This window comes from Hyla sarda, chromosome 2 (assembly GCF_029499605.1).
Source record: "Hyla sarda isolate aHylSar1 chromosome 2, aHylSar1.hap1, whole genome shotgun sequence".
NCBI classification, from domain to species: domain Eukaryota; kingdom Metazoa; phylum Chordata; class Amphibia; order Anura; family Hylidae; genus Hyla; species Hyla sarda.
This window is the reverse complement of record NC_079190.1, coordinates 59,747,956-59,761,212: the sequence shown is the minus strand read 5'-3', so window position 1 is coordinate 59,761,212 and position 13,257 is coordinate 59,747,956. Positions and strand designations below refer to the sequence as shown.

At 43.6% G+C, this 13,257-nt stretch overlaps 1 protein-coding gene across 4 annotated transcripts in view; it reads right to left on the bottom strand.

Moving 5' to 3' along the window:
• Nucleotides 1-13,257, bottom strand: part of RXFP2 (relaxin family peptide receptor 2) — a 430,781-nt gene that overhangs the window by 177,271 nt on the left and 240,253 nt on the right. Inside the window, exon 2 of one of the 4 annotated variants that reach the window (XM_056561883.1) lies at nt 4,608-4,724. The exons of the other annotated variants lie outside the window; for them this stretch is intronic. The gene's annotated coding sequence lies outside the window, so the exon portion shown is untranslated. The remainder of the gene's footprint in view (nt 1-4,607; nt 4,725-13,257) is intronic. 4 annotated transcript variants of the gene reach the window in all.

The following is a 13,257-nucleotide window of genomic DNA, read 5'->3' as shown; positions in this document are numbered from 1 at the left end:
CGGTATCCCCCAACATAGTCTGATTAGTGAGATTGCCCCACGTTGTAATTCCACCCTCCATACACCTGCCCTTTGCTCAGGCCCTCAGAGCGGGTGTGCCATCATAGCGGGTGTTTAGTGCGGCAGGGACCATAGTAACCCCAAGGAGAACTCATCTGTGCACGAAAAATATGGTGAGACTGACCTTTGTGAAGATGAATCTGGCATGGATCAGCCAGGATTTCCACCCACCAATGCCAGATACCTCAGAGTAGATTGACCATGGTACCACACCAAGACTTCACAAATATGCATAGTGCCAAACAGATTTAAGGTGCTGCTCCCCAGTTACAAACATTCCTCAGACCTCATGCATCAGACCTTTTTTTACCCACCTTCGTCACCGGGTACTGGTATTGCCACCCACAGAACCACTCTGTCACCGGGTCACTTTCAGGACACCTGATGCTTCTGCTGCCACCTCCACTATATGTTCTACTTATGCTGCAGCCAACTCCAGGCGGGGCTATTCAGTCACTATATGGTCTCCTGATCTTCTGCCATCTCCAGGCTGTGCCATTCAGCCACTATGTGGTTTTCTCATGCTTCCGCCAACTCCAGGCTTTTCCATTCAGCCACTATATGGTCTCCTCATCTTCTGCCAACTCCAGGCTGTGCCATTCAGCCACTATATGTTCTACTCATGCTGCCGCCAACTCCGGGCTGTGCCATTCAGCCATTATATATTCTACTCATGCTTCCCTGAACTCCAGGCTGTGCCATTCAGCCACTATATGGTCTCCTCATCTGCTGCCAACTCCAGGCTGTACCATTCAGCCACTATATTTTCTACTCATGCTGCCTCCAACTCCAGGCTGTGCCATTCAGCCACTATATGTTCTGCTCATGCTGCCGCCAACTCCAAGCTGTGCCATTCAGCCACTATATGTTCTCCTCATGCTTCCGCCAACTCTAGGCTGTGCCATTCAGCCACTATATGTTCTACTCATGCTTCCCTAAACTCCAGGCCGTGCCATTCAGCCACTATATGGTCTCCTCATCTGCTGCCAACTCCAGGCTGTACCATTCATCACTATATGTTCTGCTCATTCTGCCACCAACTCCAGGCTGTGCCATTCAGCCACTATATGGTCTCCTCATGCTTCCGCCAACTCCAGGCTGTGCCATTCTGCCACTACATGGTCTCCTCTTCTGCCGCCAACTCCAGACTGTGCCATTCAGCCACTCTATGGTCTCCTCATGCTTCTGCCAACTCCAGGCACTGCCTTTGAGCCACTATATGTTCTGCTCATGCTGCTGCTAACTCCAGGCTGTGCCATTCAGCCACTATATGGTCTCCTCATCTGCTGCCAACTCCAGGCTGTGCCATTCAGCCCCTAAATGGTCTCCTCTTCTGCCGCCAACTCCAAGCTGTGCCATTCAGACACTATATGGTCTCCTCATGTTGCCGCCAACTCCAGGCTGTGCCATTCAGCCACTATATGGTCTACTCATGCTTCCGACAACTCCAGGCTGTGCCATTCAGCTACTGTATGTTCTACTCATGCTGCCGCCACCTCCAGGCTGTGCCGTTCAGCCTCTATATGGTTTACTGATTCTGCTGGGCCTGGGACATTACCTTATAAATGTTACGGTAGCACTAGCTACCATAAATCTTCAATTTAAGTTTGAAAATTCATCTTTTAATCTTAGGGTTTGTGAAGCCCTATTGTCTCCTCATGCTGCTGCCAACTCCAGGCTGTGTCATTCAGCCACTATATGGTTTACTCATACTGCTGGGCCTGGGACATTACATACATTTCTTTAAGGTAGCACTAGCTACCATATATCTTCAATTTAAATTAGAAAATGTATCTTTTAATCTTAGGGATTGTGAAGCCCTATTGTCTTCTCATGCTGCCACGAGCTCCAGGCTGTGTCATTCAGCCACTATATGGTTTACTGATGCTGCTGGGCCTGGGACATTACCTAAATAATTTTATGGTATCACTAGCTATCATAAATCTTCAATAAAAATTTTAAAATTCATCTTTTAATCTGAGGGATTGTGAGGCCCTATGTTCTCCTCATGCTGCCGCCAACTCCAGGTTGTGTCATTCTGCCAGATTATGGTCTCCTCATGCTGCTGCCACCTCTAGTCTCTGTCATTTTGCCGCCATGTGACTACTTGTTAGATTGGGTTTTTTAAAGACTTATGCCCTATGGTCATTGACGTCATGTTGCCTGTGGAATTATCACAAGAATCCAATGAAACAGCTTGTAGCGATAACAATGAACCATAACTGATTTAATGAAACATTCGCATTTTCATGTTCAGGGGGCGCTGTGAGGCAGGGGCTGGAACATGTGGTATCTCGCCTGGTGGAGGACTGCCAGCTCGATTTTAAGATACAAGTATGAGCTTTTTCACTGCAGCCACTTCTAGCTTTATGCACCCACTTATCCAATGACACAGAAGTTGAATGTGCTCCTGTCCAAGTTGCTGGTACTGAAGTCCTTCCCTTTTCAAGTGGACACTCAGAGTATAAGGGTGCGCTTAGAGGCAGGGGCTAAAACAGGTGGTAACTCACCTTGCGGCGGACCGCCAGCTCGATGCTCACTAGAATGAGTAATCAAAAAATTAAAATAAATTCAAATTAAATTAAATAAAAATTACATAAAAAGTCTGACACATACGGACACTCTACGGCAATGATTCTAATAGTGATGTGTGTAATCTGCATGTCATACTGAGTAACAGTATTATTTCACTAACCCAGCACACTCCCTATGCGTGTTAGGACAAGGCAAAGTGTTCTACACCCCTATTGAGGCACTCTTTAGGCCAGAAATAGCAGTTTTTAATAGTGATTTGCCGCAAATAAATTCGGACCGAACCAAATTTTATTTTGACAACACTGCCCTAGCAGGGAGGGTTTGTCATTGGGGTTCTCGATCTGTCACTTATGGCGGGACAACTCTCTGGCTAATGATTGGTCTAGAGGCACTCAGTCTCCAGTAAACTTCAATTCCTGTTGCTAGGGTCGCCATGACACATTACTGCTCAGTCAATGACAGGCCGCAGCAGTGTTCCACCTCAACCAGTGATTAGCTAAGAGGTATTGTGATATTGACAACAGCACCAGGCAGTGCAGCTTGGAGGACAATAGGCAAAACAATAACTGAGGTTGCGAACAAGCGAAGGAGGTAAGTACAGGGTTTTTTTTTTTTGCTAAAAGAGTACCTGTCATGAAATATTTTAAAAAATTAACACCCCTATATTGTTCCCCGACTAATAATAACATTCCCTGACTAATAATCATTTTTTATAGCTGAAATCAGGTTTAAATCCTACCTCTTCCCTTTTGTCACTGCTTGTTAGCTTCATGCAGAGGGAGTGAGCTTTCCCCGGCAGACGTGACATCACGTGAAGCCCTGCCGAGGCTCTCCCGCCCTCTCTTCTGTATGATGCGCTGCATGTCTAAAGTGTGCACAGCAAAAGCAGGCAGGCCGTGCATGCGCTGCATTGAAGATCAGCAAGTGTTGCCGGCAGCGTCACGGGGGGGGGGGGGGGGGTGTATCAGGAGTCAGGGTCCACGGATCATATGCGTGGAGGGTGGCACAGCACTCACTCGAACCTGCCTAATTGACAGGTCAGGAGTGGGAGCTATGCAGAACAACAGATGTCCCGCCCTACCCTCACTTCCGGACTTTGGACTCATGCCAGTCCGGCATAAGACCAAAGTCTGTACGCAGAGTGCTGGCAGGACTAGAAGAGAGACCCCTGGTGATGGAAAATTCAAGGACATGGAATAAATAGAAGCAGTTATTTTTTTGACAGGGCATGAATTTGAAAAAAAAATGTAAATACAGTAATAACATATTAAAACTTTTGGTTCATGACAGTCACTCTTTAAACAGGACAACCCATTTAAGGCCTAATAAGATGCCAGTCAATTCTAATACAATGTATTACATACACATTAAAGTCTGCTGGGGGTATTCATAAATAGTGTAAAAAGCTTAGTAGAGTGTTCTAAAATAAATAAATAAGTAAAAAAATATTGCCAGTAAAAATGAAAAAGAAAAAATCTCTACTTTTATTTAGATTACTACTTTTAATTGGATCTTTGCTGATCTTTTTGTAACCCATTTGAGGCCCACAATAGGCTAGTGACTAAGGGGGTATAACATTGAAGAGTAATAGTAATCATTAAAGGGGTATTTTGGTGGAAAACAATTTTTTTCCTGATCAATTGGGCTCCAGAAAGTTTAAAAGATTTGTAAACTACTTCAATATAAAAAAAAAATATATATATATATATATATATATATATATATATATATATATATCCTTCCAGAACTTATCAGCTACTGTATACTACAGAAGAAGTTGTAACATTCTTTCCAGTCTAACCACAGTGCTCTCTGCTGACACCTCTGTCCATGTTCCATGTCAGGAACTATCCATAGCAGAAGAGGTTTGCTATGGGGATTTGGTCTTGCTCTGAAGCATACAGCAGCTGATAAGTACTGGAAGGATTAAGATTTACAAATCTGTTTTCCCACTGGAGTACCCCTTTCAGCCTTGGCTAGATTTCTGTATGACAGAACTGTGCGTTACACACCAGGCTCAGCAGTAAGGTGTCCTTGAAACACACATAAATATTGGCAACTTCTTTACAGTCGACTCTGTTGTCTTCTAAGGTTGAACATGCTTTGCACTTTGGATATACATAAAAATTCTGTTAAAAAAAATCCAAAAGACAATTGATTAATAATAATGCAAATATAACTATTGATTTGCTTTCAACAAAGCAGCTTAGAGATTTAACATCAGTATTCTGTCCTGTCTTCAGAGTGTGATTTGAATAAAGACCCGATAAAATCATTCAGTACTAAAGGACATTGTAACAATAGGTCAAAGTATCCTACATAATGTAATTCATTACATTTGTACAATAAAAGAGCTTCTCTTTAGTAAATTTTTACCAACAGATTGTGACACGGCATTAAAGGATAAGGCCCAATGAAGCAAACTATTTTTAGATAAATTACTAGTTTAGGGAAAGGTAGTATAACATCCAATATTTTCAGATTTTGGTGTTATTTAAAAAAAAAAAAAAAAAAAAAAAAAAGGTAAAACTAGGTTACCGTATATACTCGAGTATAAGCCGAGTTTTTCAGCACGATTTTTCGTGCTGAAAACACCCCCCTCGGCTTATACTCGAGTGAACTCCCCCACCCGCAGTGGTCTTCAACCTGCGGACTTCCAGAGGTTTCAAAACTACAACTCCCAGCAAGCCAGGGCAGCCATCGGCTGTCCGGGCTTGCTGGGAGTTGTAGTTTTGAAACCTCCGGAGGTCCGCAGGTTGAAGACCACTGCGGCCTTCAACATCATCCAGCCCCCTCTCACCCCCTTTAGTTCTGAGTACTCACCTCCGCTCGGCGCTGGTCCGGTCCTGCAGGACTGTCCGGTGAGGAGGTCGTCCGGTGGGATAGTGGTTCCGGGCTGCTATCTTCACCGGGGAGGCCTCTTCTAAGCGCTTCGGGCCCGGCCTCAGAATAGTCACGTTGCCTTGACAACGACGCAGATGCGTCGTTGTCAAGGCAACGGCTCTATTCCGGGCCGGAAGCGCGGAGAAGAGGCGCCCCCGGTGAAGATAGCAGCCCGGACCACCTCCTCACCGGACGACCTCCTTACCGGACAGCCCTGCAGGACCGGACCAGCGCCGAGCGGAGGTGAGTACTCAGAACTAAAGGGGGTGAGAGGGGGCTGGATGATATTGAAGGCCGCAGTGGTCTTCAACCTGCGGACCTCCGGAGGTTTCAAAACTACAACTCCCAGCAAGCCCGGACAGCCGATGGCTGCCCGGGCTTGCTGGGAGTTGTAGTTTTGAAACCTCTGGAGGTCCGCATGTTGAAGGCCGCAGTGGTCTTCAACCTGCGGACCTCCGGAGGTTTCAAAACTACAACTCCCAGCAAGCCCGGACAGCCGATGGCTGCCCGGGCTTGCTGGGAGTTGTAGTTTTGAAACCTCTGGAGGTCCGCAGGTTGAAGACCACTGAGGGCGAATGATGAGAAGAGGATGATGAAGGGGGGGGGGGTGTGGGGATGATGAAGGGGGGGGGGGTGTGGGATGATTACAAGGGGATGATGAAGGGGGGATGTGTGGGATGATAAGGGGATGTGTGGGATGATGACAAGGGGATGATGAAGGGGGGATGTGTGGGATGATAAGGGGATGTGTGGGATGATGACAAGGGGATGATGAAGGGGGGATGTGTGGGATGATGACAAGGGGATGATGAAGGGGGGATGTGTGGGATGATAAGGGGATGTGTGGGATGATGACAAGGGGATGATGAAGGGGGGATGTGTGGGATGATAAGGGGATGTGTGGGATGATGACAAGGGGATGATGAAGGGGGGATGTGTGGGATGATGACAAGGGGATGATGAGGATGTTAATGACGGGTCTGGATGATGACAGGGGGGGATGAGGTATTTCCCACCCTAGGCTTATACTCGAGTCAATAACTTTTCCTGGGATTTTGGGTTGAAATTAGGGGTCTCGGCTTATACTCGGGTCGGCTTATACTCGAGTATATACGGTATACCTTTTACAGGTTCTTGGGATGCCAGTGCACCACAACAAAGATGTGTTATGGCAGGGCCGGACTGGGTCTTAAAATGATCCTGGTATTTTAAAGCCCACAAGCCCACCACCCATATATGCATACTGTCCAAAGTTGGACTGGGGTACACTGGGGTCACCCTGTAGGTATACAAAAAAACCTGCACATTATGACAAATGTTTCCTTAAATAAGTGCTGTCAGAATCAATAACTTTTTATATATTGTACATGTTGGCAAAACATTAGCCTTTCTAATATACCTGGATAAAGTCCAGGACGTGAGGGTGGGACCAGCACCCCTCTGTGCTCACTCCTGTCCTGTCTATCAGAGTGCAGCATGCAAACAGAGAGAAGGGGTAACAGAACAGCCTGCAGTGATTGTGTGAGACCCAGCACAGCATACTCAGAGAGGAAGTGAATGCATTGTGAGTGAGGGCAGGCTCAGTGATTTCCTTGGACATGGCCCTTCCTGAGCAGTGGATGTCAGAATGAGCAAGCAGCAGGACAGAGGGATTTGTGAGCCAAATACAGACACCAGACACATAAAAAAAAGCATCAGCATGACCTAGTGAGTAACATATAAAAGCCTTATTTTTATGTGATATGACAGGTACACTTTAACCCCTTAAGGACCAGGCCCACTTTGGCCTTAAGGACCAGACCAATTTTATTTCTGCATTTTCGTTTTTTGCACCTCGCCTTCTAAAACTTTTATATTTCCATCCACAGACCCATATGAGGGCTTGTTTTTTGCATCACCAATTGTACTTTGTAATTACATAACTTATTTTACCATAAAAATGTACGGGGCAACCAAACAAATAATATTTATGTGGGAAAATTGAAAAGAAAACCGCAATTTAGCAAATTTTGGAAGGTTTTGTTTTCACTCTGTACACTTTGCGGTAAAAATTACATGTTTTCTTTATTCTGTGGTGAATACGCTTAAAAAAAATCTCAAACCAATTTTACAAAATGTATATGTTTGAAATTGCCCTATTTTGACCACCTATAACTTTCTCATTTTTCCGTGTATGGGGCGGTTTGAGGGCTCATTTTTTGTGCCATGATCTGTAGTTTTTATCAGTATCACTTTTGCTTATGTTTAACTTTTTATACATTTTTTATTAATTTTTTGGGGAATAAAATGTGACCAAAAAGCTGCAATTTTGGACTTTTTTTTTTTATGTTTACGCCGTTCACTGTACAGGATAATTAACAATATATTTTAATAGTTCAGAGTTTTGCACACGCGGCAATATCAAATATGTGTATTAATTTTTTTAACGCTTTTTTGGGGGTAAAATGGGAAAGACGGACGTTTGACTTTTTTTTATTGGGGGAGGGGATTTTTAAATTTTTTTTACTTTTTGTTTAAAATGTTTTTACTTTTATTTTTACACTTTAATAGTCCCCATAGGGGACTATTTATAGCAATCATTTGATTGCTGATACTGTTCAGTGCTATGCACAGGACATAGCACTGATCAGTATTATCGGGGGTCTTCTGCTCTGGTCTGCTCGATCTCAGACCAGAGCAGAAGACCCCAGGAGAAAGCCGGAGCCAGGTGAGGGGACCTCCGGCTGCCATGCTGGATGATCGGATCCCCGCGGCAGCAATGCATTCAAAGTACCGAACTGCCGCAGCTGCCGTGATCTGTTTTGATCACAGCATCTGAGGGGTTAATAGCGGACATCCGCGCGATCGCGGATATCTGCCATTACCGGCAGGTCCCTGGCTGCTGACAGCAGCCGAGACCTGCCGCGCATGACGCGATAGGTGTTCGCGGTCATGGCGGCGCGTAAATGTACGTCATGGTGTGTTAAGTGCCACGGCACCATGACGTACATTTACGTCCATTGTCGTTAAGGGATTAAGCAAGTTATGCCTTAATGCAGACAAAAAAAATATATAAATCTATAAAACTAAAAATAGAATAAAATAAAAATAAATCAATATAAAAAAAAAAAAAACAAGAACAAAACTGCCCAAATCTACAGATACTGCACCTGTTTCTAATTTCAGATTTTACATTTTATGTATATTATTTGGGGGCAGCCAAATTCCCTGAACATTTTGCAGAGCATTTAGAGAGATGCTTAAAGGGGTATTCGGTCTTCATACCTTTGGATGGGGGATAAGATGTATAAAGCCGGAATAACCCTTTAACAGCAAGTTCTCTGGATACAATAGACTGGAATTGACATTATTGTCTTTTATGCGAAAGTTTTCTAGATATGCCCTGTGAACTGTGCAGAGATCATTGTAAGGGGAGGAGGTGTACTCTAGTGGGAGGGTTATCAGGTACACGTTCCAAAGGTCCAAGCCAGAAGCCTCTGGTTTCACTAAACATGCCATGATTGGCATTGATCACAGCATCTAAAGGGTTAATAGCCATCATCAGTGTGGCCCCAGCTGCTGATAGCAGCTGGAGCTCTTCTGCTATGTAGTGAGCGCAGCTCCTGTGCTCACTTCATAGCCATGCACTTACGGTGCATGCCCTTAAGGGGTTAAAATAACCTGGTCCTCTTTTATAAACCTATGTCACCTTTCTCTGTAATCCTGTACGCAATCATAAAAAGGACACTTATCATCCTATTATTAGGCTCAGTGGCCATCTGAAAACTGCTCAATTTTAGGATTATTTTAAAATATAGATGGTAAAATGGAAAATTAGAAAAAATAAATCACCAAAATGTTCTTAAAAAAAATAGGTTACACACAAATACTTGATTAACCCTTAAAGGGGTACTCTGGTGAAAAACTATTTTTCTTTTTTTTTTAAATCAACTGGTGCCAGAAAGTTAAACAGATTTGTAAATTACTTCTATTAGAAAATATTAACCCTTCCAGTACTTATTAGCTGCTGTATACTACAGAGGAAGTTGAGTTCTTTTTTGCCTGACCACAGTGCTCTTTGCTGACACCTCTGTCCATGTCAGGAACTGTCCAGAGCAGGAGAGGTTTGCTATGAGGATTTGCTCCTACTCTGGACAGTTCCTGACATGGACAGAGATGTCAGCAGACAGCACTGTGGTCAGGCTGGAAAGAACAACTCAACTTCCCCTAGGGCATACAGCAGCTGATAAGTACTGGAAGGATTAATATTTTTTAATATAAGTAATTTACAAATCTGTTTAACTTTCTGGAACCAGTTGATTTAAAAAAATGTTTTTCACCGGAGTACCCCTTTAATCTGTTCAGGACGCAGGGCGTATGCATACATGCATACGCCCTACATCCCGAGTCCTTGAGGACGTAGGGCGTATGTATACGCCCGTGGGAATTCCGGTCCCCGTCGCTAGCCGGTTGGAGACCGGACCGGGATGCCTGCTGAAACCATTCAGCAGGCATCCCGGCACATCGCCGAGGGTGGTCCAGAGACCCCCCCCCCCCCCATGTCGGCAATCAGAGAAAATTTTCTACTAATCCGGGCTGATCGGGTCTCTGATGACCCGATCACCTGGAAAATAGGAATGATCGGAGCTGTCAGTGACAGCCCCGATCATCCTGAGGGATAGGAGAGAGGTTGCAGTGCTGCAACCTCCTCCTATCCCCTGCCATTAGTCAGCTCTGAGTGCTGACCAATGGCAGTTGAAGACGGGGGGTTGCCACGGAAACCCCCCGCTCTGCCCACCCCTGGATGTCGGGCAGAACAGGGGGAGAAGATGGCGGCCGGTACCTGCTGAGAAGAAGATGCGGTGGGGACCGGCGATCATCGGTGGCATCAGCGGAGATCAGCAGCGCAGGTAGGGAGGCGACGGCATGGAGCATCAAGGGAGGTGGCAGTAAAGCGATCTTCGCTGCCTTCCTAGTGTTTGCCAAACTGCAACTCCCAGCATGCCCAGACAGCCAAAGGCTGTCTGGGCATGCTGGGAGTTGTAGTTTTGCAACATCTGGAGGGTCACAGTTTGGAGACCACTATTACAGTAGTGTCCAAACAGTAGCCCTCCAGATGTTGCAAAACTACAACTCTCAGCATGCCTAGACTGCCCAGGCATGCTGGGAGGTGTAGTTCTGTAACATCTGTCCATTCAGATTTGCAATTTTCATGAAAATTTTGAAAATTTCTGCGCATCTTCTCCACTGTCATTTTTATAACTTTCTCAAAATCACACGGTCCTGTGTGTGATTTTAACTTTAGTCAGGAATTCATCATTTGCGCCAATCCATCTTTGGCGCAATTTTGGCGCAAATTCAATTTTTTTGGCGCAAATCCCCACCAAGAAATTTTGCACGTGGAAAACACACAAAGCAATGTCAGAAAATGTAAAGGCGTCAAAATACATAAAAAATTTTTGTGAAAGCAGCGACACCTCCAGGGCTGCTCAATACTATCCTGCGACATAGTTGTCTCTGAGGAACCTTCACCCTCCGTTGAGCCAGCATTGGACATGGCACCACAGAGGTTCAGGAAGGGTAAGCATTAAAGCAGTGGTCTCCAATCTCCAGACCTCCAGATGTTGCAAAACTACAACTCCCAGCATGCCTGGACAGCCAACGGCTGTCCGGGCATGATGGAAATTGTAGTTTTGCAACATCTGGAGGTCCGCAGGTTGAAGACCACTGCACTAAAGTAACAAAAAAAAAAAAAACTACCCAAGTTGAAAATAAAATCCATTTCACATGGTGGCTATAAACCTCACAAAAGAAAATAACTCACGTCGCTTGCTGATATACTGCAGGAGGGACTCCGAAATGGTTGCTCTACAGGGTAAAATACGCGTCCTCTGTGGTGGTAAGTTCTGTGTAAAAGGCGCTGGGAACAGCTGATTTCAACATTTGAGACAAAATTACTAACAACTTGCACCAAATGATAAATTTGGTGCATGTCCACGAAAACCAAAGTGAAAAAAAAAGGGTAAAAAGAAACTGTCAACAGGCAAAATTGATAAATACCCCCCATTGTATTTGTGAATCAATGTAAAATGTATTTGTAATATCCATTTTCCTTACAAGCAGAGAGTTTCAAAGTTAGAAAATTTTGGGATTTTTCACCAAGAAAGGATGCAAGTAACGACGAAAATTTACCCCTAAAATAAAGTAGAATATGTCACAAAAAAACTATCTCAGAATCAGAATAATCGGTAAAAGCATCTTAGAGTTATTAATGCTTAAAGTGACAGTGGTCAGAATTGCAAACAATGGCTCCGTCCTTAAGGTGAAAATGAGCTGCGTCCTTAAGGGGTTAAATGAACAAGCCAATTTTTTTTTTCTCATTGTGCCCTTCCAAGAGCCCTAACTTTTTTTTTTTTATTTAATATAAAGAGGTCATGTTTTTGTGGGATAAGTTGCACTTTTCAATGACATCATTTTGAGGGTACATATGACTAATCAAACACTTTCTTTTACAGTTTTTACAGATTAACAGTGTTTTATTTTTAGATTCTTCTCCATGTTGAATACACAAGAAAATAAAATTAGAGTTTAGGTTGTTATGAATGCATTTTTTTAAATGTTTTATTTATTAACCCCTTAGATGCCACAATCAAAGGTTATTGTAGCATTTAAACGGAAAGTCTGCAGTAGCTTGGAGGAGCTTATCGGGACCCCCACAATGAAATTGCGGGGTCCCAATCAACTGAGAGGATGGTAGGAGGTCGCTTACCTTTCTCCTCATTTTCCGATCGATGCTCCAATGCTCCTGGAAGCCATGGCAGTCTGGAGCAATGGAGCACCAATAATACTGATGATCAATGCTGTTCTATAGAGCAGCACTGTTCAGTGTTTGCAATCTAAATATTACATGTAATAGTCCCCTATGGTTGCTAGAAAATAGTAGGGAAAAAATATAAGAAAAGTTAATAAATGTGAATTAACCCCTTCCCTTATAAAAGTTTGAATCACCCCCATTTTTCCACCAGTTGCTGAGTGTGTACATTTTTGAACAAATATAACTTTAATTAAGCAGCACAGTCAATGGTGTAAATGTAAAAAAAATACCAAAGTCTAGAATTGTGTATTTTTAGTCACTTCATACACCAGAAAAATTTATAAAAAACTATCAAAAAGCCCCAATAAAAACTACAGATGACTCCCCAAAAACGACCCTCAAAAAAATGAAAGAGTTATAAGGGTCAGAAGAGGACGATATTAATTTTCATTTTTTTTAAAAGTAGTAATATAAAACTAAACCTTTGGGTATCATTTTAATTGTATGGACCTACAGAATAAAGATAGTGGCCCTCAGTATTTGTTGGGTTTTTCTAAGTTATTGTGGAGCATAGTGTCAGAGACATGTCTCAGACAGTGTGCTACAGTGTGCACCAGGAAAATCTGACAAAGCCGACATTGTATTATGAAAAGCCAAAAAGTGGGTGTGGCCGGTCGCAAAGAGGGCATGGCCAGACAAAAGGGGGTGTGGTTTCAAAACCAGGACCTATTTACTATTGAATTCACAGAAAATCCTGTGAATAAATGGCTGGAAATTTCCTCTTAGAAATAGCTGGTCAGAAAATATTCCCGACTTGTAAATCTGTGAATCCCCGTAGTAAATAGAAAGGAATCCTAAAAGTCGGAAGCAACATTTTACACTAGTAAAAACCCGAAGCTCTTAGTAAATGAGCGCCAATGTGTTCTTTTTACTGAAAAGTGTACTCTGTAGAACTGGAAGCCACAAAAGTTGCAAAATGTTTTTTT